General features: G+C 34.6%; 1 long non-coding RNA gene across 11 annotated transcripts in view; it reads right to left on the bottom strand.

The window, feature by feature from the left end:
• LOC108191741 (uncharacterized) overlaps window positions 1-25,082 on the bottom strand; it is a 197,626-nt gene that overhangs the window by 52,243 nt on the left and 120,301 nt on the right. For all 11 annotated transcript variants that reach the window (XR_015504428.1, XR_015504427.1, XR_015504425.1 and 8 more), the window contains one exon: window positions 13,892-14,028. This is a non-coding gene — a long non-coding RNA (uncharacterized LOC108191741). The remainder of the gene's footprint in view (window positions 1-13,891; window positions 14,029-25,082) is intronic.

Raw genomic sequence — 25,082 nt, 5'->3', positions numbered from 1 at the left:
AGTAGATGGGTGCATGGGTGGTTCATTGGATAGTAGGATGGATGGATTGAGATCTTATTAGATGGATGTATGGATTGAGATCGCATTTGATGGATGGATGGTCAAATTGATGGATGAATGGATTGATTAAGGTTGCGTTTGATCGATAGATGGATGGAGATATTGTTGGTTGGTTGGCTAGATAGATAGTTGTGTGGATTGAGATCTCATTGGTTGGATGGATTGATTTAGATCTTGTTGGTTGGATGGGTGGATGGAGATCTCATTGGTTGGTTGGACAGATTGAGATCTCATTGGATAAATGGATGGATGAATGGATGGATGGATTGAGGTCTCATTGGATGGATGAATGAATTGATTAAGATTGTATTTGATTGATGGATGGATTAATAGATTGATTGAGAGATGGATTCATTCACACAATCACGTAATGCATTTTGTGAGGCTATACCAGTGTTGTTAAAAAATCATGTAGCTAAAAAAGATGTAGCTAAAATAATTATACTTAAAAATGAAATTGTTATTTTTTAAAGTTATTATGAAGGCTTAGTTTTTTGGTTTTTTCCAAAATAACACCATCTAACACGTCTGTTCTCTTATTCAGTGATTCTCTTATCCAGTAGTCAAGAAAAGCACTGCACCAAGTAAATATGCAGGTCTCTCCTTTCTTATCAAATGTGTGATATCCTCCCTTTCTGTCTCAAGTGCACAGTACACACTCTCAGATGTTTGCTACACTACTCAAGACAGGAGCAGTATTGATTCTAGAGCCTAATCCAAATACCCAGCCCTGACCTTTGAAATATTGTAGGAATGCATTGCTTAAGACAAATATGACTTCGTTTGATTGGATGTCGACATAAAAAGGAGATTCCGAGGAGCTAACAACAATCGATGTGATTTACTGCTGAATGGTTTGGCTGAATGATATTATTTGCATTTCAGGATTTATAGAATCTTCACGCAGAGTTATGAGAAGGTCGTAAAACTCAGCTTGGCTTCATTCGCCACCTAACTTTCACATCTGAAGTGTGGCTCTCATGGTTTCCAGCAAAGCAAACATACAGACAAAACATTTGAGTGGGCTTTGCCAGCCCAGGAGAGTCATCCGGGGGCCAGCTGTGCCAACAATTTTACTTGGATCCCACGGTTTTCTTCTCACTGAGTTTTACACACAGACCACCACTTTAGACCATGTCATCAGCCAACAGTACAGTGTAGTTATATTCACGTAACAGTGTGAGTCTCAGTGTGGTCCAAACACAGCTGGACACTGGCGAAATGGTGCAATCTTTCACTTTACACACAGTTTACAATCTTGAAAGTCGCCCAGGTCAATAAAAATGCCATGGGAGTGTGTGTGTGAGAGAGACTTTCAGCTTCAAACATTTAAAGTCAAACTGAGTTTATAGTGACCCTCCACAACTCTGGTTCTTATTCAAAGAGAGCAAAGTTATGACATATTTTTGAGTAAATCATTACAACTGGCTCAAAATAGCCATTTATTTGTAAATGATGTAAAATTATATCATGGTTAGTCTGGTGATGTTCTAAGATCTGGGGATATTCTGTGAGTTACATTGGGACACCAGTAAGTGGTGACTAATATCACACTCAATCACTGAAGCATTTTGTTCAAAACCACTGAACAATTCAAGAACAAAAGCAACTTTATTGAGTCCTTTAATGTGGAAATTCAGAGAAAAACAGTAACTAATTCAAGAATATAAGAAACTAAAACATTTATCACTAAAACCATCCACTGGAGTGAATTTCATTTAACAAATGAGAGCAAAAGAGACTGTTCAGAGAATCAATGAATCGCTCACCCAAGCAACTGAATGAAACAGACTCAGCTGAATTGATCAAAAACACTGATTCATTCAGATACATATTATATTTGTGAATCACTGAATCCTTACTAACTGAACTAATCGATTACTGAGATTCATTCAGGAACAAACAGACAATGAATCATTAAAAAATACTGAAACATTCAAGAGTGAAGTAGATGCGACTTGTTGAATTATTAACTCAACTGAATCATTCAAAAACACTCATACTGTACATTCAGGAACAAAACACACTTATGTCCTGTGGAATTAATAATTTAAACTGTTTAAAAACAACACACTCATTGTTTTTTCCAAGAACAATTCAGAGTCGTGAGTCATTAAATCAGTAAATCATTCAAAATTAGCATCTAAATGTAAAAGACAAAATTCTGATTTGTTCAGAAATTAAATAGAACTTTTTAAGGCTTAGTTAAATTAATGATTACTCAGTGTGAATAGGAAAAAAAACTGAATCTGGTGAATTTTTTAAATATTAACTTTAATAAATGGTTAAAAATTCAAGAATATTAAGTCAGGAATTAGGAATAAAACAGTCAAGCAATTTATTGAATCATTCACTCAACTATATGCTGTTCAAAATTACTTGCTGGACACATATGGAACTATTTTATGTAGCGATGCACAAAGAGATGAAGTAACCAGCAAAAATGGGTTGCTTTGATGCTACAGATTCTTATTGAATGATTCATAGTCAGTTTTGTTTCTGAATGAATCTCTGTAATTGAGTAATTCGGTTGATAAAGATTCAATGGTTTAAAAGTCTGATTTATTCCAGAATGAATCAATGTTTTTAAACAATTCAGCTTAGTGAATGATTCAACAGCTCACAAGTTAGTTTTATTCAGTTGCTTGAGGGTCCAATAATTTTTACCTAATCAATTTCTTTTGCTCGGCAACATGGTGGCTCAATGGTTAGACATGTCATCTCACAGCAAGAAGGTCTCTGGTTCGAGTCCCAGAATGCCAATTGGCATTTATGTGTAAAGTTTGCTTGTTCCCCCTGTGTTGACGTGGGTTTCCTCTGGGTGCTCTGGTTTCCCCCGCAGTACAAAGACATGCGCTATAGGTGAATTGAATAAACTAAATTGGCCATATAGTGTATGTGTGAATGTGTGTTTATGGATGTTTCCCAGTACTGGGTTGCAGCTGGAAGGGCATCTGCTGTGTAAAACATATGCTGGATAAGTTGGCAGTTCATTCTGCTGTGGTATAAAGCTGAAGGAAAATTTATGAGTGAATTTATTTTGCTCTCATTTGTTGCTGCTTTCTGTAATAGCAGTGGATACCCTGTTTATTTTAGCACCGTGTTCTGTTTACATCGATGATTGCACTGAAAACTACTTGGTCACATAAATAAAGCAAGAATAACAAAACAAAAACCTTTAAAATTCTCTATCAATTAATAATGTAGCAAATGCCATTTGGAGCAGAAAATATTCATGACCTTAAAGACAAGGAGGGCGTTTCTATTCTCAATTATCACTCCTCTGACATATCTATCCTCCCTTCTCTCTATTCCAGAAAGCAACCGAGAGCCCACTCATTCTGAAACAGCTTCAGCCATTGTGTCTTTCACATTACCGAGCTCTGGAAATCTCTTAACATTACATAATCAGACTTACTGACAGAGGAGAGCTTCTTTTGCTCTTCTTCTTTACATCTATCCCAGGACCACATGCCTCAAGCTCAAACTTTAGCTGCTTTTTTTCTCCCCCTCAGCAAAACATATGATTCAGTGGACACAGAAATAACTGGCCTTAGCCCTCTCCTCTTAACCCTGTCCTCAGAGAATGTACTCTGGAATCTTCACTACAGTCTTGACATATTCAGGCTTTATTTTTAACCTTCGACAGGACAGCCAACTCTTTTCTCATTAGAGTCCTCTCTTTAGATCGTCACATCTTTGTGTAAAGATGCATGGCTACACAGGGATTATGGTATTCGGTTTCATATTAATCATTTATCATTGTGGATTTGCAAAGAAAATATTTAGCACTTTTATTGGTACAAGCATGCATTCAGACTATGAAACCACAACTAGGGTATTTTTAGACTATTTTAATTTGGAAAATGAATACTGATCATTGTTTTTGGAGATGTACTAGAATAGTGTCATGGAATTAGTTTAGGTACTTGTACCTTGTACATGAATATGATAATTAATCTGCACCACAGTGTATCTAAAACACTTGAAGATGTTTAAACATGGAGATATAGGGCCCTATCATACACTCGGCGCCAGGCCCGTGCAGAGACCGTCCGAAGGGCATGTGCAGGATAAATTTTTTGAAGAGCGGGGGGTGGGGGGTGGGGGTGTTGCGCGCGTACTGAAGAGCGGTGTTGTCGCGCGCGTTCTGATCAGCTGTGTTGTCGCACGCATACTCAAGAGCGGTGTTGTCGCGCCCGTACTCAAGACCGGTGTTGTCGCGCGCCTACTGAAGAGCGGGACCGAGGGTGTGCCGCGTCGCGGGGGCACTTTTGATAATTTTGGAAGGGCACTTTCTATCCAAGACTAAAAAGGGCATGTGCATTGCACAGGTTGAGCCCTATGTGTGCACGTGCCTGCTCGGCGCAATAAGTGTTTTGCGCGATTTGTTGCTATTTTCAGACCAGTGTGACTGTTATTTCAACGTCTTGCACCACATTGTTTGAATAGCAAATCCATTTGCACCACTTGGTGGACTCATTGCTGTGCTGGTCTAAAAAGGAGGTGTGTTAAAGCGAATTGTTGGTGCGCAGGGCCGGCCCGTGGCATAGGCAGTATAGGCAAATGCTAAGGGCGCTGTACATCCAGGGGGCGCCAGAAATGAGCGGGGTTAAGTTGGTTTTGTTTTCAAAATTCCTGACACACATTCAGTGATAGATGGCAATAACTCAAAAACCTCTTACCCTAAAAAGATCTAAAGTGTGTTTCCTACAGAAAGACCAAGCTGGTTATGTTTCACAGCTGGTTTTTTTTCCTTTTTTTTCGCTCGATATTACGAGCACTGCTCCGTTGAGCCGGGAGAGCTGAGCTCGCGCGGAGTGGCGCTCTCCGTAAGGGACCGTCGAAAAAGTGCTTTTTTTTTTCGTTTTTTTTTTTTTTTTTGCTCTATCCTGCTTGTTTTATTTTAAACACAACTAATTTTCTCTTAAATGAGCACAATAGTTACTAAAGTAGTCGAATGCTTCATTCATTCATTCATTTTAGATCTGTGCATTCTTACATTAACACCTCTGTTATCAAACAAAACACAATGAGAGATTCATTTGCTTTTATCAGTATGCAAATACAATTAAAAGTTAAATATATATTTACATATAGATATAATATATATATATATATATATATATATATATATATATATATATATATATATATATATATATAGAGAGAGAGAGAGAGAGAGAGAGAGAGAGAGAGAGAGAGAGAGAGAATAGATATTATAGCTTTATTTAATTTCTGTATAGTCCATTGATTTTAATAGGTTTAAACCTTTTATTTTAATGTCAATATTTTCTATTGTTTGCTATGTTTTCTATTATTTGAAGCTATTTGTTGTCCCATATTTTAACATCCAACGTTGATAGATATGACATAACATTGCTAATCATTAAATAGCTATAGTGCTATCTGTTAGTTTTACGTCAGCTAATGTTATGGAAGGGCTTAGATGTTTTGGAAAATAGCAATAGTAATGTAGCAACCCCCATCATTCCTTCCTCAAGCAAATGTGTAAATATTAGATCTATTCAGCAATAATGTTAATTGCATTGGCATATTTATCTGACATTTTCCCAGCTTGTAGTAGTCGATCAAAAAGCTGTTTAGTTTCTTATGACTATACACTAGCAGTGGAATTTACTGCGATGTGACGGGGCGCCACCTGAAATCTTGCCTTGGGCGCCAAATTGGTTAGGGCCGGGCCTGTTGGTGCGTTACTATTTTGAGGAACTGGAATAGACAGCGCCATTGACCAACTCAAAACTGGTTTAAGGTCAAGCGCAGAGCGCGTTAGTTATTCACCCATGTGGGTCCAAATGCTTACATACTTCTTAATACACACAGGATGTACAGCAACACACAAATATGTTTACATGTGAAAAAAATAAAGGATTAAAATGTTACAAAAATTATTATTTTCCATTAAAGTATGAAAACTACTGACTCCATGCCTTCTTCATCTCAGGGGGCTTTTTTCAGTTTATTTATGACAATTTGCATTTGTATAATGTTATTATTAGCAGTAGTATTTGTATATACATATTTATATTTGTTTTGATAAAAGCAAGTTCATATTTGTTCTCCTTTCAGGTTTTTGAAGATGTATGCATCACCATACGGGCCATAAAAATAGGACATAAGTCTTCAGTGGAGTGAGTCTACCACTGTTTCCTCATTCCACGAAAGTAAAGGAGTAAAGAGTAAAAGTAAAGTAAAGAGAAAGTAAAGAGGCTGAATGGGGGAGGCTTTTTCTTTATCTTCGTGCTGCAGATGGTCTGTTTAACTGTTTTCTCATTAGTGAATCTTTCAGTTTTTCCACTTGCAAAGTAAATGGAATGGGAGATGAGTCTCTGATTGTTTTAATGCACGTTATGCTCAAAACACACCCATAACTCATTAAGAGAATAAGCACAACCTTGTTAGACCATGCGCCAAGGCACAAACCGTATTTTTCCATAGTTAAAATAGCAAAAGTAGATTCAGACACGTCCTTAATGCTTTTGCACAATGCACTTTAGACTTAAAATAGAGCCCATAGTCACCGTGTAAAGTGACGTCACATGAACAACAACAAAAAAAGAAAAAATGGAAAATGACTAATAATGTTCAACTCTACCAACCCCAAAACTAGGGTAAACACAAATATATACAATATATAAAACCTATGCTGGATAAGTTGGTGGTTCAATTCACTGTGGCGACCCCTGATGAATAAAGGAACTAAGCCAAAGGAAAACTAATGAATGAATGAACATAATTTAATGTGCTATAATGTATTGCTTGTCAATCATCACTTGTATCTTTGTAAAGTGGGAAGAATACTATAAAAAGCACTAAATAAATAAAGATATACAGTATAAATAAAATAAAATAATACTTTTAATCAGAATAGATGTAATAAATTGGTCCAAAAAATGACAGTAAATGACATTTAAAATATGTAATAAATCATTCATTTTCTTTTTGGCTTAGTCCCTTTACTTATCCGGGGTTGCCACAGCGGAATGAACCGCCAACTTATCCAGCACATGTTTTACGCAAAGGATGCCCTTCCAGCTGCAACCCATCTCTGGGAAAATGTTTAATAATATCTTATTTGTAAATTGTCTGATTAAAGAGTCACAAAACATATCCTGAGACACTAAAGCCTGGAGTATTAATACTGAAAATTCGGTCACACTTTATTTTAATGGTCCGTTTGTTGAATTTAAGTTGCATTGCATCTACATGCCAACTAATTCTCATTAGATTATAAGAAGACTGATATGTTAAGGTTAGTTTAAGTTGACATGTACTTGCACAGTTTCTTATAGTCAGTTAAATGTCTGTTTAGCAGCAGTATCAACAGATATTAAGCAGATATTAAGCAGACAGTCTAGTGTTACCAAAAATTCAGCTTAAAATCTTACATTCTATAATACATTAAAATGAAAAACTGCTATTTTTTATTGTCAATTATATTTAATCAATTATATACATAAAAAAATCATAAAATAATCTTAGATAAGAAATTGTACAATTTCTATAAATACATTTACAAGCTCTTCTAAATTGTCATATCTATATATTAAACTTGAAATCATAGTAACACTCGCGCCAGCCTATATTACATAATACAATACATTTCATGCACATCTAATAATAATGAGCTCAGGGCTGACTGAGTGCAGGGCTGAACTAAAGGATGTGTTCTGTAAGAGGAAATAGTTCTCATTCTACAACAATTCAGCTGTACAGATACAATGAAAGAAGGAGAGAGAAAGTGAAGGACGAAGTTGTCCTTGAAACCACTAAATGATTAGTTGCTGCCTGGCATTCATAACACAAAACAGGAAATCTGAAGTGGACAAGATACGCTGAGCCAACTGTTCTGTTCAGCAGCAGTTAAAACCACAACACAACGGCTAGTAGGGGAATCCTCACCATTCATGACTGATTGTGTGACCTCAAACGTCTTCATTTATGATGTGAGGGTTGCACAAGATTATCAGCCCTCTAACGTTCACACATAGGTCCAAGAACTAATAACTAACATTGCATATATGGTAGGAAAAAAAATGTTTCAAAACATTTCACAAACAATTATAAAAAATAAAAAACAAAAACAGCAAGGAGAATATTAAACAAATTTATCCTTATATCACACTGAAATGTTCTCCTATAGGTACAGGATTAGGTTTTCTTACAGAGGTATAGGTTTTCGTATTTTGTGATTCACAAGTGTTTTCTGTTTACAGTTGTGAATTGCATTGTGGGACCTTGATCTCTGCTCTGTCGAATTTTGATTTACAGTTTAACAAAGTGACTTTTATTGATATTTTAGTTGTTTGAAATAATATAATGTTTAGGAAGTGATATAAATACTCTGGCAGTTTATTACAGTTTCTGTACTGTACTTTTTCCAAACTTGTCTTGCTTGAAAGTTGTAAACTGAGAAAGAAAATGCAAAGATAGCGTTCTTGTAGGACTCCCAGAGTTCATCAAGATTCTTTGGATTCATCTTCAATTTCAACTCCATCTTACCCCAGACATGCACAATAATGTTTATGTCTGGTGACTGGGCTGACCAATCCTGGTGCACCTTGACCTTTTATGCTTTCTTATGTGAACTTTGACGTAGAGGCTGAAATATGAGAAGCACTATTCTGCTGAAAAATTTGCCCTCTCTTGTGGTTTGTAATGTAATGGGCAGCAGAAGTGTCTTAATTCCTCAGGCTGTTGACGTTGTCATCCACTCTGCAGATCTCTCACACACTCCCATACCGAATGTAAACCCAAACCATGATTTTTCCTTCACCAAACTTGACTGATTTCTGTGAGAATCTTGGGTCCATGTAGGTTCCAGTAGGTCTTCTGCAGTATTTGTGATGATTGGGATGTAGTTCAACGGATGATTCATCAGAAAAATCTACCTTCTGACCCTTTTCCAAATGGTCAAGTCAAGTTGTTATTTGTTGCTCTTACAACTGGAATCGACGACAAGACTTTTGTCAGGTAGTGTATAAGTAGCGGAGGCCAGCTAATGAAATGCTGTGTATGTTAAACCTCAATCTTCTGACTTCTAAAGGTTCTCTAGCGACAGATGCTACAGGCCATGGTCTTTAGCCTCCTTGTTAGAGTAACCGACTCCCATGTGGAAGGTTGCCGGTTCCATCCCTGCTCGGAGCGGGTTGGGTGGTGTATGACCTGCGGGGTTACATTGGTGCCGTGACTAAAAATAGTGAGATAAAAGTGAGGTTTAGGGGGATGAGTGTAACAGAGGTCAGCTAGTAAAATGCTGTGCACGTAAACCTCACTCCTCTGACCACTAAAGGTGCTCTAGCAACAGACGCTACAGGCCATGATCTTTAGCCTTCTTGTTAGAGCAACCGACTCCCATACAAAGAATTGCTAGTTCGATCCCAGCTCGGAGTGGGTTGGGTGGTGTAGGACTGACGGGGTTACATATATATATATATATATATATATATATATAAATATATATATATATATATATATATATATATATATATATATATATATATATATATATATATATATATATATATATATATATATATGTTCACATACTAAGCATTGCAGTATTACCTCTTTTGAGTGTCTAAACAGATTGGTTCAAAGATCTGGTGTCCCTAAGCCCTGCCATATTGATAGCATACTCTGATTGGTCAATGTCCCATCAGTCTATTGTGATTGGTCTACCACCAAACATCCATTACCATATCTGAATTTCAGCTATCACTCAATTGTAAACATAGTCATACAAACAGTAATGATGCCATTCACCATACCAATTCCAACCCAAGTCCTTATTTAAATATTAAATATCAATAAAAAGTGACCTTAAAGGGAACCTATGATGAAAATCAACTTTTGTAAGCTGTTTGGACAGAACTATGTGTAGGTATAGTGTGTCCAAAGTCATATTGGAGTAATAGAAACACACGTTTTTTAAAATTTCCTGATGTTAAAATAGGATCCAAATTCCTGCAATTTTGAGGCCCATCGCAACGAAACTAGGAGTGAGGTTTCCCCACCAACCGAATTGATTGACAGCCGCATATTAATGTCTCCACAGTAAGGCATATAATCATATCCACAAGATAGGATGTGCGCAAAGCTACTGGGATTAAAAGATCTGTTCAGCTCTATGATCAGCTGCACCTCAGGAGTAAGTTTTACAAGTTTAAAACATTTTTAAAACAGTGCATATCTGTAATAAAGTCAGTAAAATCGCTACATATTTCATCACCACAGCCGTATAAATAGTGTCAGTACAATTCTAAAAGATCTTGATGGCTCTGACAGTCATGTGGAAACGATGGGCGGTGAGAAGTAGCTCACTTGCATTAAAGGCACAGGCAAAAAAACAACAACACGCCTGATCAAACTAATTGAGTCCTTCGGGCATGTTTGAAACCTACAGGTAAGTGTGTTGAAGCAGGGTTGGAACTAAACTGTGCAGGGCTGTGGCCCTCCAGGAACTGAGTTTGACACCCGTGTCCTATTTCCCGGATTCAGAAAGGTATAATGAATAATAATCTGACAGTTATTTTGAGCTGAAACTAAAAGATGTCATGGAGACATAAAAGACATTTCCTAAATCTTGAAAAAAAGGTAACATACATGCTCTTTAACTACCAGGTACTTGTATAAAAAAAGTACATTTATTGTGTTCATATTGTATTGCACAACCTGTGTGGGAGCATTGAGGTTGAATGCAGGTAAGGTTAGAGCAGGTGTGGGCAAACTTGATCCTGGAGGGCCAGTGTCCTGCATATTTTAGCTCCAACCCTATTCAAACAGACCTCATTATAGAGTTCAAGTGATCTTGAAGACACTGATTAGTTTGTTCAGGTGTGTTTGACTAGTGTTGGAACAAAACTCTGCAGGGACACCGGCCCTCAAGGATCAAGTTTGCTTATCCCTGGGTTAGAGGCAGGTTTGGTGGTGTGGGTAGGTTCAGGTTGGATTAAGACTTAAGGAATGGATCAAAAGTGTAATTATAAATGTAATTATAGATGTATTACATGCAGATAAATGTAACAATATAAATAAAAATATTTGTGTGTATAATAACTGCATTGTTACTATTTTTTGCATTGTTATTATTCGTTTAATATTTACTAGAACACTATTAAGCTGCTTTGACACAATCTACATTGTAAAGGCGCTATAGAAATGAAGATTAATTTAATTAAACCAAATGATGAATAAAAACTTTGGGGAAAAACTGTCTGAGGGCTCCATTTGAATGATCAGTTAAATGACCATCATATCGACAGCCAGTTGAAAACGAAGGGAAGCTTAAATTGTGGCTGCAGTCTTTCTCATGCTCTCTGTCTCCCGCTGAATCATGCTGTGGGATGATTCAGGCGTCCAGTCTCTGCTTTATACCATCCGCTGATGTTTATTTATGGCTTCATCTCCAGGGAAACCACAGGAAGCGTGACACACAACATCAGAATGGGAACTAAGTGAGATCAAGAGGACGAAACGGCAAATAGACGAATAAAATGTCTATATGCTTGTGTCAGGAGTGTGTATAATATTGTACGCTGTCTCCGTGCTGCACGTGTCTGTCAGCTTTAGTGCTTATAATGAAAACATGATGACAGGTCTGAATGAGTATAATAGCAGGCAAACATCTGTGCAGTCCTTGAAAAGACCTTTATTTACTCTCATCCCTCGAGTCATAAAAGGACTTGACTGTTTTTATTCCCACAGACAGTCTGTAATGTTACTGCCTCTACTGTATGCACACTTTTTTAAAGAAGAACCGTTAACATCCAAAGAAACTTTCACATTCCACAAAAGGTTCTTTTAAGGCGAAATGGTTCTTAAGATTAAATTTGTTTTCACGCTATAAGAAATAAGTGTAAACCTGGACCACAAAACCAGTCTTATTCTCACTGCCAGGCCAGGTTCTCCACACTCCCAATCACATGATCCATCCCTTTCAAAGTCACCCCAATCAGCACGATCTCCATCACCTGAATTCTTATTACTCCCGCACCTGTATGTCATCCCCTGCACCCCCTATCCGCTGGTTGTTGCTAGAGCGGATACGTTTGCGGCCGGAAGTTAACAAGAATTATTTATATTTTTAATCAAATTTCTCATTTGTTTTATTTTATTAACATAAACCCCCACCCAATTCCTAAAACCAACCGTCACAGTAATGTAAGAACAGTTGTTGTACCGAGTATTAGTTATGTTATCTATTAAATAACCCAATAAAATGAACTTTTGAATGCCTACCCCCACCCCAACCCTAAACCCAACCCTCACAGTACTGTAAAAATATTAATTATTGTTATACAGTGTTATAAAAAAAATGCTGCTTTATTAATATGCATATCGCACTTCCGGCCGGCCGCATATCCAATCTAGACTTTACCCTATCTCCGCTTGATAAGTGATGACGTGTTTGTGACGTATGTAATACTGTTTCTGGGTCCAAGCCGCCATTCACTTGAGTGGAGAAATCATTCGTTTATGATCACTTTTATTCCTATCACACATTAAAGTTAATTTTACATAAAGTCATAGTGTACACAACAATCTCTGGGCTTGCTGCATAACAAATACCAAAATTTTAACAATTTATAAAACAATGAATCACTCTCTGGCTATCGGATATTAGGCATGGACATATATATTGCGATCGTGATTTTCGAAAGCCTTCAATCGCTTTGTAAATGTTTATTATTACCATTTCATGAATCTCCCCATTCAGTTGAATAGAGCGCTTAGACCCGGAAGCCGCTCTGCGTGATGTCACACTTAACAAGCGGATAAAACCCTGCACTCAGCTTCACTCAGGCTGCGTCCTAAACCACCTACTACTCATTAGATAATGCATTTGAATTTAAACGTACTACTCGGCCGTTAGAAAAGTACGTTCTATACAGTATGAACGTGAAAAGTATAGCTGCGTCCCAAATCGCATACTTATGCACTATTCTATGCCATTTTGTAGTATAAATAGTGTAAGTAGTGTGTTCACACTGAAAACTCTAAAAACATTAAGTGCACTTTAATTACCCAGATGATGCACTCATTTAGCCTCTAAAATGAAGTGTGTAATGATGGACACTTCACGCACTCAACGACCGCAGGTTTGCTTACTAGCGGAAGGGGCGGAGCTATCGGATGCACATGTTGGATAACTTTATTTATATTGGATGGTGAAAGCAAAATTATCCTACGAGAGTGATTATAGCGCCTCCCGATGGTGAATGGGGCAATACTCGGGGCAGGTATTATTTGATAATTTGGTTGTTTATTTCACTGATTTGGCAACCGTCAAACGTCATCAGGGAAACGGTTTGAATTTCCGCTTAGTAAAAAAACAATAGTGTGCCATTTGGGACAACACTACATACATATACTATCCTGTTGAGTGTGTAAGTGCATAAGTACATAGTGCATGAGTGCATAGTGCATAGTGTGCCATTTGGGACGCAGCTTATGAATGGAATTTGGACGTACTACATCCGCCATTTTGTCACGTGATCTACCAGCGTCAATTGCGCCGCTTTACTCCCATTCATGAATTCGCTCGCGGGGCATCATGGGATAGCACAGCGTGCATGGGATGCGCACTCCAGAATCTCGCCGGAAGTAGTAAGTCATCTGGGTTCTTATCACATACTGATTTTAGAATTCTATGAATTCGAACATACTACTCGGCTCACATTCTGATTTTAGGGTACTATATAGTATGGAAGTATGCAGTTTCAGACGCAGCCTCAGTGTCTGGCCTCGTCTCATCGAGTAGGACGAACTCTCACGGTCAGCGATTCCAAAAGCTATCTGTTATACTTACCTTGTCTGCTCCAGTGTACCTACAGTGTCTGCTTCTCTCCTCTTAAAGTGGTTGCCTCCTGGTTGAGTGTTTCTTGATCTCCTCTGTGATCTACATCATCAGTAACCATCTCATTCCATCCTGGTCCACTGCTCATCCTAAATTCAAGAAAAGACTTTACCTGTTTGCCATATTACCTGCTATCATCTTTCTGCAATGAACTGTACTCACAGTTCTGGTCTTAGTCCCCCTTGTGTGACACTTGTTACGCACAGGAATATTTTTGGCAATAATTAAACTGTCAAAATAGTCAAACTTTTTATACCATCATAATATTAACCTGTTAGCCAATAAGCTACAAACACAAATTAGGTGTTGTTGGAAAGAAGACACTTTGGGCATTACTGTGGTATAAGAGGAAGTTCCATGCTCAAAAAATAAAATAAAATTATACATTATGAAGTCAAGAGAAAAAAATACTGTGTTCAATATTTGTTTTTCCATATACAAACACAGGAAAACATTATTGTAATGTCCCAGAAATAATATGCCTTGAAAGCCAAAAGTGATGTTTACATTTCAAACTAGATTAAGATGGCATGCATGCAAAATGAGATTTCTGCAAAAAATCATGTTTAAAGAAGATATTAAGCAAATTTCCTACAGTAAATATATCATAAATATGTCAATATGTTTATTGCTAAGAACTTGATTTGTCCAACTTCCAAGGTGATTTTCTTAATATTTAGATCTTTTCCCCATCAGATTACAGATTTCTAATTGTTGTATCTCGGGCAAATATAATCGTATCCCAACAAACTATACAATGCTAAGCACAGTTATTAAGCTTTTAGATTAAAATCAACCCAGGCTCATTCTGAAAACTTACCACTATATACATTACTTGAGAGCCAAAAATGATCCAGAAGCTTTTTTTTTTTTTTTTTTTTTTTTTTTTTTGCAGTTTTTGTTTTTTAAAAATCCACCAGAGGGCACTGTACACTATTTCAAATCTTGAATTTCTCTCAGGTATGCCACACCAGAGGTCGACTGACTTACTGAATGACTGACTGACTGACCAATCAACTGACCCACCCTCCTCCTTCCCTAAACCCAACCAATAGTGTTTTCAAAAGCACCGGTTGACCCGCCCTCCCACTGCCCTAAACCCAACCGACAGCTTTAAAAAGCAATCCAGAAAAAGTAAAGCCCTCGCCTTATCTTTATCACGTTTTCAGATTTTACCACATTCTCACTCTGTTATTTATGTGTTTATTTTATTTTTTGGCTTTTGTTTTTATCTTACTTACTTTCTGAAACCTTTCTTTACCAGATTTAAACCCAGTTGTTGTGGTCATCTCCTCTCTGTGTCTCAAGTCCGCTGACGTACATGGCGAGCTAACTAAACAAAATGGTAACAGCAGAAAAAAATGTCCATATGGAGGTAAAAAGTCAGCTGGTAAGTGTGAAAAGGAACTGCATCATACCGCCCGGTAGCGTTCATTTTAAAGACGAAAAGCAGCCATATGTACTTCTGGCTACATGATTCACAATCTCCAGAAATGTATATAGAGCTACGTTTTCAGAATGAGCCATGTTGACATAAATAAAATAAAACAATTAAAATAAAATAAAAACTGTGACTGGTTTTGTTGTCCAAAGATACAAATGGTTCATTTGAAAAAATTATAAAAAATGAAAATAAAAGAAAAAAAAATTGAGATTTTATTAAGAGTCTATAACCTTGCACCATGCTCATGCTTGGCATGTTTTGCTCACTGTAGTATATTTGGACTTTAATTTCTATCTTTTATCACTTTGTTGAACCAAGATTTTAACTAATTAATTGAATTATTTATTTGCAGTTTTGTTCATATTTGCTCTGTGGTAGATCCACTACAGTTTAACTTCCACCACCAAACTCAATGTAAATTTGGTAACCCTGATGAGTCTCCTCCTATTTTATTGCAATACCAATTTCATCAACAAACTAATTCAATCCACCAACACATCACAATAGACAAACTTTCTGAGGTAACCCTGTCATTAAAATGTTTTTGTTTTTCCCTGTGGGTGAAAGATAAGACGTAGGTGGATTACTTATGAAATGTGCTTTTTTTTGATAAAGCCTATAATGAGTGTTTGTCTCAAGTCTCCATGGTGCACTGACAAGAAAAAAATATTCTTTGGAAACAACGGGTCTGCCAGATATGGGAATGTGTTTCATGCTTATATGAAAGTGTAAAGCATTAGTCATATAATTAAAATGTTAAAGGGACAGTACACTCAAAACTGAAACTCTTTATTTACTCATGCTTCACTTGTACTTGACTTTCTTCTGTTGAAGATAAAGAAAGCTGAAAACCTGTAACCATTTACTTTTTTTGAACTATGGATATCAGTGGTTACCAGTTTATAACATTCTTCAAACTATATTCTTTTGTGTTCCAACAGAAAAAAGAAAATTATTGAAGGATAAAACCACTTATGGGAATAGTAACATTTACAATTTCGGTAGAACTTTCCCTTTAATATCATCTAAACATATAGTCATGCAGTATGAATTTATGAAAATAAAATGTTTAACGGAATAGTTCACCCAAAAATGACAATTCTGCCATGATTTACATACCCTCTTTTGATCTTAATCTATCCTGTATAAATTTCTTTGTTTGGCTAAACACAGAAAGATATTTAGAATAATACGTGTAACCAAACCGATCTTGCCACCCATTTACACCCATAGTATTTGTTTTTCCAGCTAAATAGAGGGAGGCAAGGTCAATTTTTTTTACGGATTTTTCCAAATATCTTCATTTGTGTTTAACAGAACATTTTCATTATTGAATGAATTATCCCTTTAAAAGTGAAAATTAATATTATAATTTTCAACATTACACTCAAAAAAGAAAAAGATTTTTGCTGCTTGTTGACAATACTTATTTAAAATGAGCTGAATTAACACAATCCTTGAATTTTTCGGGACAACTTGATTGTTTTATGTTGAATCCACTTAAATTTGTAAAAACAATTAATTTAACTTAATCGATTTGTGTTGGGACAATACTATTTATAGTCCACAAGTGATAAGTGACATCATCATATACAGTTGATGTCCCCCTTTTGTTTATTTAATTTTTTAAAACATATTTTCCAAATGATGTTTAACAGAGCAATAAAATTTTCACAGTTATGTCTGATAATATTTTTTCTTCTGGAGAAAGTCTTATTTGTTATTTCGGCCAGAATAAAAGCAGCTTTTAATTTTTTAAACACCATTTTAAGAACAATCTTATTAGTCCCTTTAAGCTTTTTTTTTTTGATAGTCTACAGAACAAACCATCATTATACAATAACTTGCTTAAATATCCTAATCTGCCTAGTTAACCTAATTAACCTAGTTAAACCTTTAAATGTCACTTTAAAGCTGCAGTCACACTGTTTACACTTTTCCTCCCATAAACTTCTATTCATACTGTACGCACGTGAATGCGTCAGACCGGAAACGCAGGGTCATGCGTCAAATTTTGCAGGTTGCTACGGTGCAAAGTTCAAGCTTGGTGAACTCTGACCTGCAAAATCGCATCACTTGACTGCGTGAGATCAATCGAGGATCAAAACATGACCTCTCTAAACAGAAATTTAAAACATGGAGCAATTGCTTGCTTTTTTTAAATGCCTAATAATCTAGTTTAATCCCGCCCCTTTTCGCTGCGCCGCACGACAGAATATCGCACACACAAACTCTAATGTGACCGCAGCTTCAGCTGTATAGAAGTGTCTTGAAAAATATCAAGTCAAATATTATTTACTATAACTATGGATAATCAAAGATAAAATAAATCAGTTATTAGAAATGAATTGTTAAAAACTACTATGTGTAGAAATGTGTTGAAAAATGTTGGTGCCAGTGGTGTAGTGGTTACTGTGTCGAAACATGCTCTAAGGTGCTCACGGCGACCTGAGATTGATTCCACCTTTGCGGTCCAGTACAGATCTTTCCCCTCTCTCTGCTCCCCATGCTTTCCTGTCAATACTCTCTACTGTCCTATCGACTGAAGGTGAAAACCCCTAAAAAAATTATATTTAAAAAAAAAAAAAAGAATTGTGTTGAAAAAATCGTCTCTCTGTTAAACAGAAACTGGGGAAAAAATAAACAGGGGGTCTAATAATTCAGAAGGCTAATAATTCTGACTTCAACTGTATATTACCCATACTTATGTATTCACCTACACAAACATTTAGTATATAGCGAAAATACTACTAATATTATTAATAAATAAAAATACATTTAAATAGTTTTATAAAAATCACATCCAATCCATATTTAATTACCTCTGGAAGTAAATAAAAGTGGATGGATCCAATTTACATCTATATTTAGTGTACACTTGTGTTCATGTTAATGAAAATTAATCTTAACACCAGGCTCATGATTGGGGTCAGATGGAATCTGCGGACATTTCTTGCTATTTCTGCACAGAATTGTGTTAAAAATCTGTGGATGATGCAGAATTATTTTAGGAGTATTATAACTAAAACCTTAATATATAAAATAAAAAGTAATACCTTTTTAACTTTTATTTATTGTTTACAATGCAAATCCAATTAGATCCACTTTATTTGGAAAACAAAGCAAGTATTTTATACAATATCTCCACCAAAACACAGAAAATATTACTTTACAAACTGTATTGTACATAAATCACATGAATATTTTCATATTAGTCAATAATATTAGTGTGAATAATTTAAAAACTGAATACATAAAAATGTACACACATTTACACAAGTAAATAAACAGAATCAATGATAGGTAGGTAAGTATTTATACCCGGCTAATGGGCTGATGGGCTCAAAATCTGCTCAGAATCCGTGTGGGCCTACTCATGATGCTTCTGGGCCCTTGCTATAGGCTAGTGAACTGGAGTAAAATCACTTTAACACATGACCTGTCTACCTTTTCTTTTGTCTTTCTTTAGACAAAACCTTAATATTATAATATTAAAAACCTTAATATTATAATATTAACATACTTAATGTGTATTATTTCATATATTAAGGTTTCCAACCCAAGCTATTCAAAGGCATGACAAGTATCTGTAAACTGTAATGAAGGATCATGCCCATCAGCAGAAAAATAAAAGTCCTTAAGTTTGTATATTATGTGTACATGGAGAAAAGCAAGCAGTTTTATCACAAACACATGCTGTCTCTGCTCTCCATGTCTTATGGGATTTTGTGCCAAGGACTCAAAACCACTTTACAAACCCAAACACATCTGATAGGAGGATAAATCTCTTTAAATGTGGGCACACACACAAACACTTAACCCACATAGTGACCCCAAAACACACACCCCTGCACTTAAGTCTGGCCTTGTCTCATAGTGACTCACAAATATAAATCACGCACTCCTAATGGCTGTAGAGTGTAACATTAGAACATGGTCAGGTGGTTGGTGTATGTGTACAGTATGTGTGTGTGTGTGTGTGTTTCTTTCAGCTCTTTGAGACATGGATTCCATATTTCCACAAGACTTTTACAAACATTGACATTTATGAGACTGCATACTACTGAGATCCATTAGCAGTTCCTATTTCTTTAGAGTAGACATATGTCATACTTCTGGTATATTCATTCATTTATTTTCCTTCGGCTTATGAAACTCCAACTATGTTGTAGGCAGCGGATGTCCTTCCAGCCGCAACCCAGTACTGGGAAACACCCATACAATCTCATTCACAGACACACACTACGGCCAATTTAGTTTATTCAATGCACCTATAGTGCTTTAGACTGTGAGGGCAACCCGGAGCACCTGATGGAAACTCACGCCAACACGGGGAGAACATGCAAACACCACACAGAAATGCCAACTGGCCCAGCTGGGACTTGAATCAGTTCGCATTTCAGTGCGAATTCAGCATTTCTAGTGACTGGAGCTTTGGATTTAGGGGGAAATGTCAGTGATGGTTGAAAGCCAAAATAACTCAAATGGATGCAGCTTTGTTTACTTAATGGAAATGCATAATCAAAGTGTGTGTCTGCTTTAATATTGCAGACTTGAAAGTCTGGCAGACAGAGAATTAAGGCCATTAAATGAAATAAGTGGCCTGTCAGGCTGATGGTATTTGATCAAAATGCTTCTTTTTGTCTCTCAATTAATCAATTTGCCAGTTTCTATGCTTTTAGTTTTGTATGGATAGACACCAGACTGCAATGAAACACAAAAGTAATTAAATATTCAAATAATAATCAATATGTACTGCAATTTAATTATTAATACTTGAGTTTTGCCTATAAAATCAAATGTGTGTGCCATTTCAAAATAGCAGCTAACATGCGTAAAAATAAAGTAAAATAAATTACTTAAATAATAATCATTATGTAATGTAATTAAATACTTGAGAAGTTAATAATACTTGAGCCTATAAAATTTAATGTCAATTTTAAAATAGCAGATATCATACAAAATAAGAAAAAATATTGTTCAAAATAAAATAAAATAAAATAAAATAAATAATAAAACAATATAAAATAGGTTCATTCTACTGCGGCGACCCCTGATAAATCATGGACTAGGCTATAAAATAAAATAAAATAAAATAAAATAAAATAAAATAAAATAAAATAAAATAAAATAAAATAAAATAAAATAAAATAAAATAGGTTCATTCTGTGGCAAACACTGTTAAATCATAGAATAGGCCACAAAATAAAATAAAAAAATAAATAAAAATAAATAAATAAAGAGGTTCATTCTGCTGTGGCGACCTCTGATAAATAAAAAATAAATAAATAAAAAATAAAATAATAATAATAATAATAATAAAATAAAAAAATAAAATAAAATAAATTAATTTATAAAATAAAATAAAATGAAATGAAATAAATAATAAAATAAAAAATAGGTTAATTTTGCTGTGGCTACCTCTGATAAATCATGGACTAGGCAATAAAATAAAATAAAATAAAATAAAATAAAACAAAAATAAGATATATAAAATAAATAAAATGTAAAATAAATAAATAAATAAAATAGAATAAAATAAAATAAAATAAAACAAAAAATAAATTAAATTAAATATAAAATAAATAAATAAATCCAAAAAATAAATAAATACTATTTGAATTGAAGTATTTTCAATAAAATAAATGCAAAATTATTTGTAAAATAAATAATAATAGAAATCAGGTAATTGCAAACTTAACGTCCAATATTACTGCTGTATTACAAGCAATTCACACACACACGGACGCACGCACGCACGCACAGACGCACGCACGCACACAAAAAATCCATATTTTTATAGCTGCAAAGTCAAGTAACCCATGATGGCACTCATAAATGTCCAGTAAAGTTTTTAAAAAGCAGTTAAATATCTCAGCTGTCCTCTCCGATTGAGCAAAGCAAAGTCAAATGTAATGGAGGACACAAGGCCCCATTTACACTCATGTCAAGCTTGCATTCCCCATGTTATCTCTAGTTTGTGTAACTGGAACGCCAGAACATTCCATAGTACCAGAGGGATTATTGCTCCTTGCTTGAGTCAATGGCTGATAAGCAAGAACAACAAGCCACTGTCACGCTGCTGTGTGGACTCTCACAGATATGCAACAACGCAGCGTGTTGAATCAGTCCAGTTCATATCTTCATATTCCATAGCCTGAACTTATTGAACAATCAACCTCTGCCCATCGAATTCATACATTTGATTTCATCTATTTACATTTCTTATGTATCTGTACTGTATATATGGAAAGATAAAAGAGTAAAAGAGGCTTAAAGTGTGTTCACACTTGGCAGCTTTGGTTTGAATGAACAAGATACAGTAGGTCTATTTTTGAATGGGTTCTGGTGGTTTGGCTCAAATATGAAACAACATGTACTAAACATATTAAAACAACCAAAAACTGAAATTGAAAATGTAAAATAGAAAGAAACTGAAGAGTATATGGTTATTTGCATCATGCAGTTGCATTGTCATCTGTTACAAGTCAATAGGAATGCATTTCATATGTTCCTTAATAAACTCCTGTACAGTTTGTTTTTAATTTTAATTTATTTTATTGTATTTTATCATTTATTTTTTAATAATTTTATTTATTTATTTTAATTTAATTTAAATTAATATAAATTTTCTTTTAATTTTAATTTTCTTTTTTCTTTATTTTTCATTTAATTATTATTATTATCATTATTATTATCATATTTTACTTATTTTGTTAATTTATTTAATTTCATTTTTAATTAATATTTTTATTTTATTTATTTATTTTTTTTTCTTTAATTTACTGTATATGGCCAATCCAAACAATACATAGTGTCAAACAACTATAAAATGTCAGTAAAAGTGACAGATAAACTTTTCAACATCAGAAACAAGGTACCAGAAAGCAAATGTACACAAAACCCTCCTAAGCTAATGTTTTTAGTTTAGTTTAGTTCATTTGTTTAGAGGATCAATGCACATTAATAAATATTACAGTAAAATGTGCCAGAATAAGCCAAGAATGGCTATTTTTCATCTGTTCACCCCTTACAAAATGTAAAAAGTCACACCTAAAATAGAAGCACAGCATAATAACTCAAAGATAGAATCCTCTATCATAGATAAAATACAATAAAAAAGTAAAAAACAAAAACAGACTGATGGCAGCAGAAGAGGACAAAAAAGCCAAAGACAAACAGTAAAATAAGTGTCAAGAATACAGTACTAATGCTGACAATGCTGCTTTGTCAATAACCAATTTTTAACAATTTATGAAAAAAACGAAAAGTGCATGATCTTCTAACTGTTGGTGGGATGGAGCCCATTCCCTAGCAGCTTTCACTGAAAATACCGACTGACTTTACTTTTCTTGAGAGGAATAATACAGTCCCCTCTTTCACCACCTCTAGTAGCTCGGTAAGCAGTCGTTATAATATTCACAAACTGATTTGGTGGTGATGTCGGGTTATGTAGGGTCTTAAACATTAAACGAATATGTACATATTTAATAAAATTTTCCCAACTAAACAGGTTGTATTTCTTTAATCTTGAACAATGATGATACTAAACTTATTTCTTATCAAGGGTTTTTATAGATTGTATAATAATTCAAGTGGCTTCAAAGTATAGTAATGCTAGCTTGGGACCAAGTGGTTAAATAATAAGTGATGTTACATCTATAGTACTCTCAAAAGTATACTTTTTTACATTAAAAGGGAGTCAGTTTGGTTCCAAGAGGTATTTATATTACTTACAAGTATACTACTAGTTCATATATCTTAATAAATGAAGTGTCCCTAAAAAATACTTCTGCATTACTTAAGTACACTTACTAAAATTAACTTCAGGTATACTTCTTGTTGCAAGAAAACACTAAATGGTTACAGCATGTAAACTCTAGTTAAATATTATGCAAACCACGCAGTGGCATCATTCTAATGCAATCAACAACACAAAGAGCCTCAGACAACACACTTGACCCCTGATTAGACTGAAGTCATCAGCCATGCAGTGATTTTAAACCTTCAACATTTTAATTTTAAATGTATCCATGCAAACTTCCAAAGTCAATACCGAAGCCAAAAGTTCTGTCATTTTTATATGTGAAAATTATTTGACAGATTTGAAACACTGTTTAGCACTCTCTTGTTATAAGCTTATTATCTGCACACTATGAACTACCTCTGATATCAGGAGGAGCACTCAACACTCTCAGTCTTTCTCAGCCCTCCTCCTTTTTTTTATTGACTTCCTATTTGCCGACTGATGAGATGGAGAAAGGAAGGGAGGGGAATCTCTTGTAGAGGAATTCAACACATTCCTGGAGGCCTCCCAAAGGCCAGATCATCACACACACACACACATGCATACTCACACACAGGGTATCAGGGAGAACTGAGAGTGACCATTTCACCAGTTTGTTTCACTCGCTCTCATAGCAACCACCAAAGAAAAGGAACACAGCGTAACTTCCCAGTGAGCCACTTAAAAGCACGACAACTCTCAGTTTGTTTATTTGAACATCTGAAAAGAGTGTATACAGTAGTGAGAGGGGATACATATTCCTTTATGAGAGTCTGCTACAAACAATCCAGAGTTCAAAGTCAAAGTGCTGTAATTATGTTATGATCATGTGTTTGGAGTTTAACCATAACTGTGAAGAGGGTTAAAGATATTATTCCGCTTTCAAGTGATACAGTCACGATGGAAAGTCTGATTTGTCTTATGTATAATAGTTATGTGTGTGAGAATTTTTTTTGTTTGTTTGTTTTTGCATTGCATAAAAATAACAGAAAGATTCTGTACTTTCAGACGTGCTTACAATAATTTTCAGACAACACAAAAGCAGTGTTATAAATTCAGAAGAGTTATTAAATCTATATTTGGTGGAATTACCCTGATTTTGAAGTCACAAAACAAATAAAAACGTTTGTTATTCTGAAACATTGTAAAAAAAATTGTAAATGCTCTTGGTAGAAATTTTGAGAAAATGCTGTCAGATCTTTGTAGAACAAATCAATAACTGAAATTTAACTGAAAGTAGTTAAGCAATTAAAGGGAAAGAGAACAGTTATATTTTAATGATTTTGACAATTTAATTAGAACTTTCTTTTTGTTAATAAAACATTCTATTCTATCAAATTATATCATATCATATTCAACTCAGTGGCATAATACCATAACTTAATAATACATTAATATATTAATATGAAACAATTAAATAATAGTATGGTCAATTATTATTATTATTATTATTATTATTAGTAGTAGTAGTAGTAGTAGTAGTAGTATCATATTTTATTATTTTTTTCATACAATATTTACATTAAACATTATTATATTAATAAGAAACATTTTATAATAAGATCAATTATTATTTTTACTATTTTATTATTATTATCATTACCATCATTATTACTATTATTATTAATATTATTATTATATCATACTCAATTGAGTGGCATAATAACAACTTAATTATACATTATTATATTCATAAGAAACAATTATTAATATGATCAATTGTTATTATTATTATTATTATTATTATTATTATTATTATTATTATTATTATTATTATTATTATTATTATTATTATTATTATCATATCCTATTCCATTGAGCTGCATTATAACATATCAAAATTAAACATTATTGTATTGATAAGAAACAATTATTAATATGATCAACTATAACTATTATTATTATTATTATTA

This window comes from Danio rerio, chromosome 12 (assembly GCF_052040795.2).
Source record: "Danio rerio strain M-AB ecotype USA chromosome 12, GRCz13ab, whole genome shotgun sequence".
Taxonomy (NCBI): domain Eukaryota; kingdom Metazoa; phylum Chordata; class Actinopteri; order Cypriniformes; family Danionidae; genus Danio; species Danio rerio.
The sequence above is the reverse complement of the archived record's forward strand: the minus strand, read 5'-3'. Positions and strand labels throughout refer to the sequence as shown.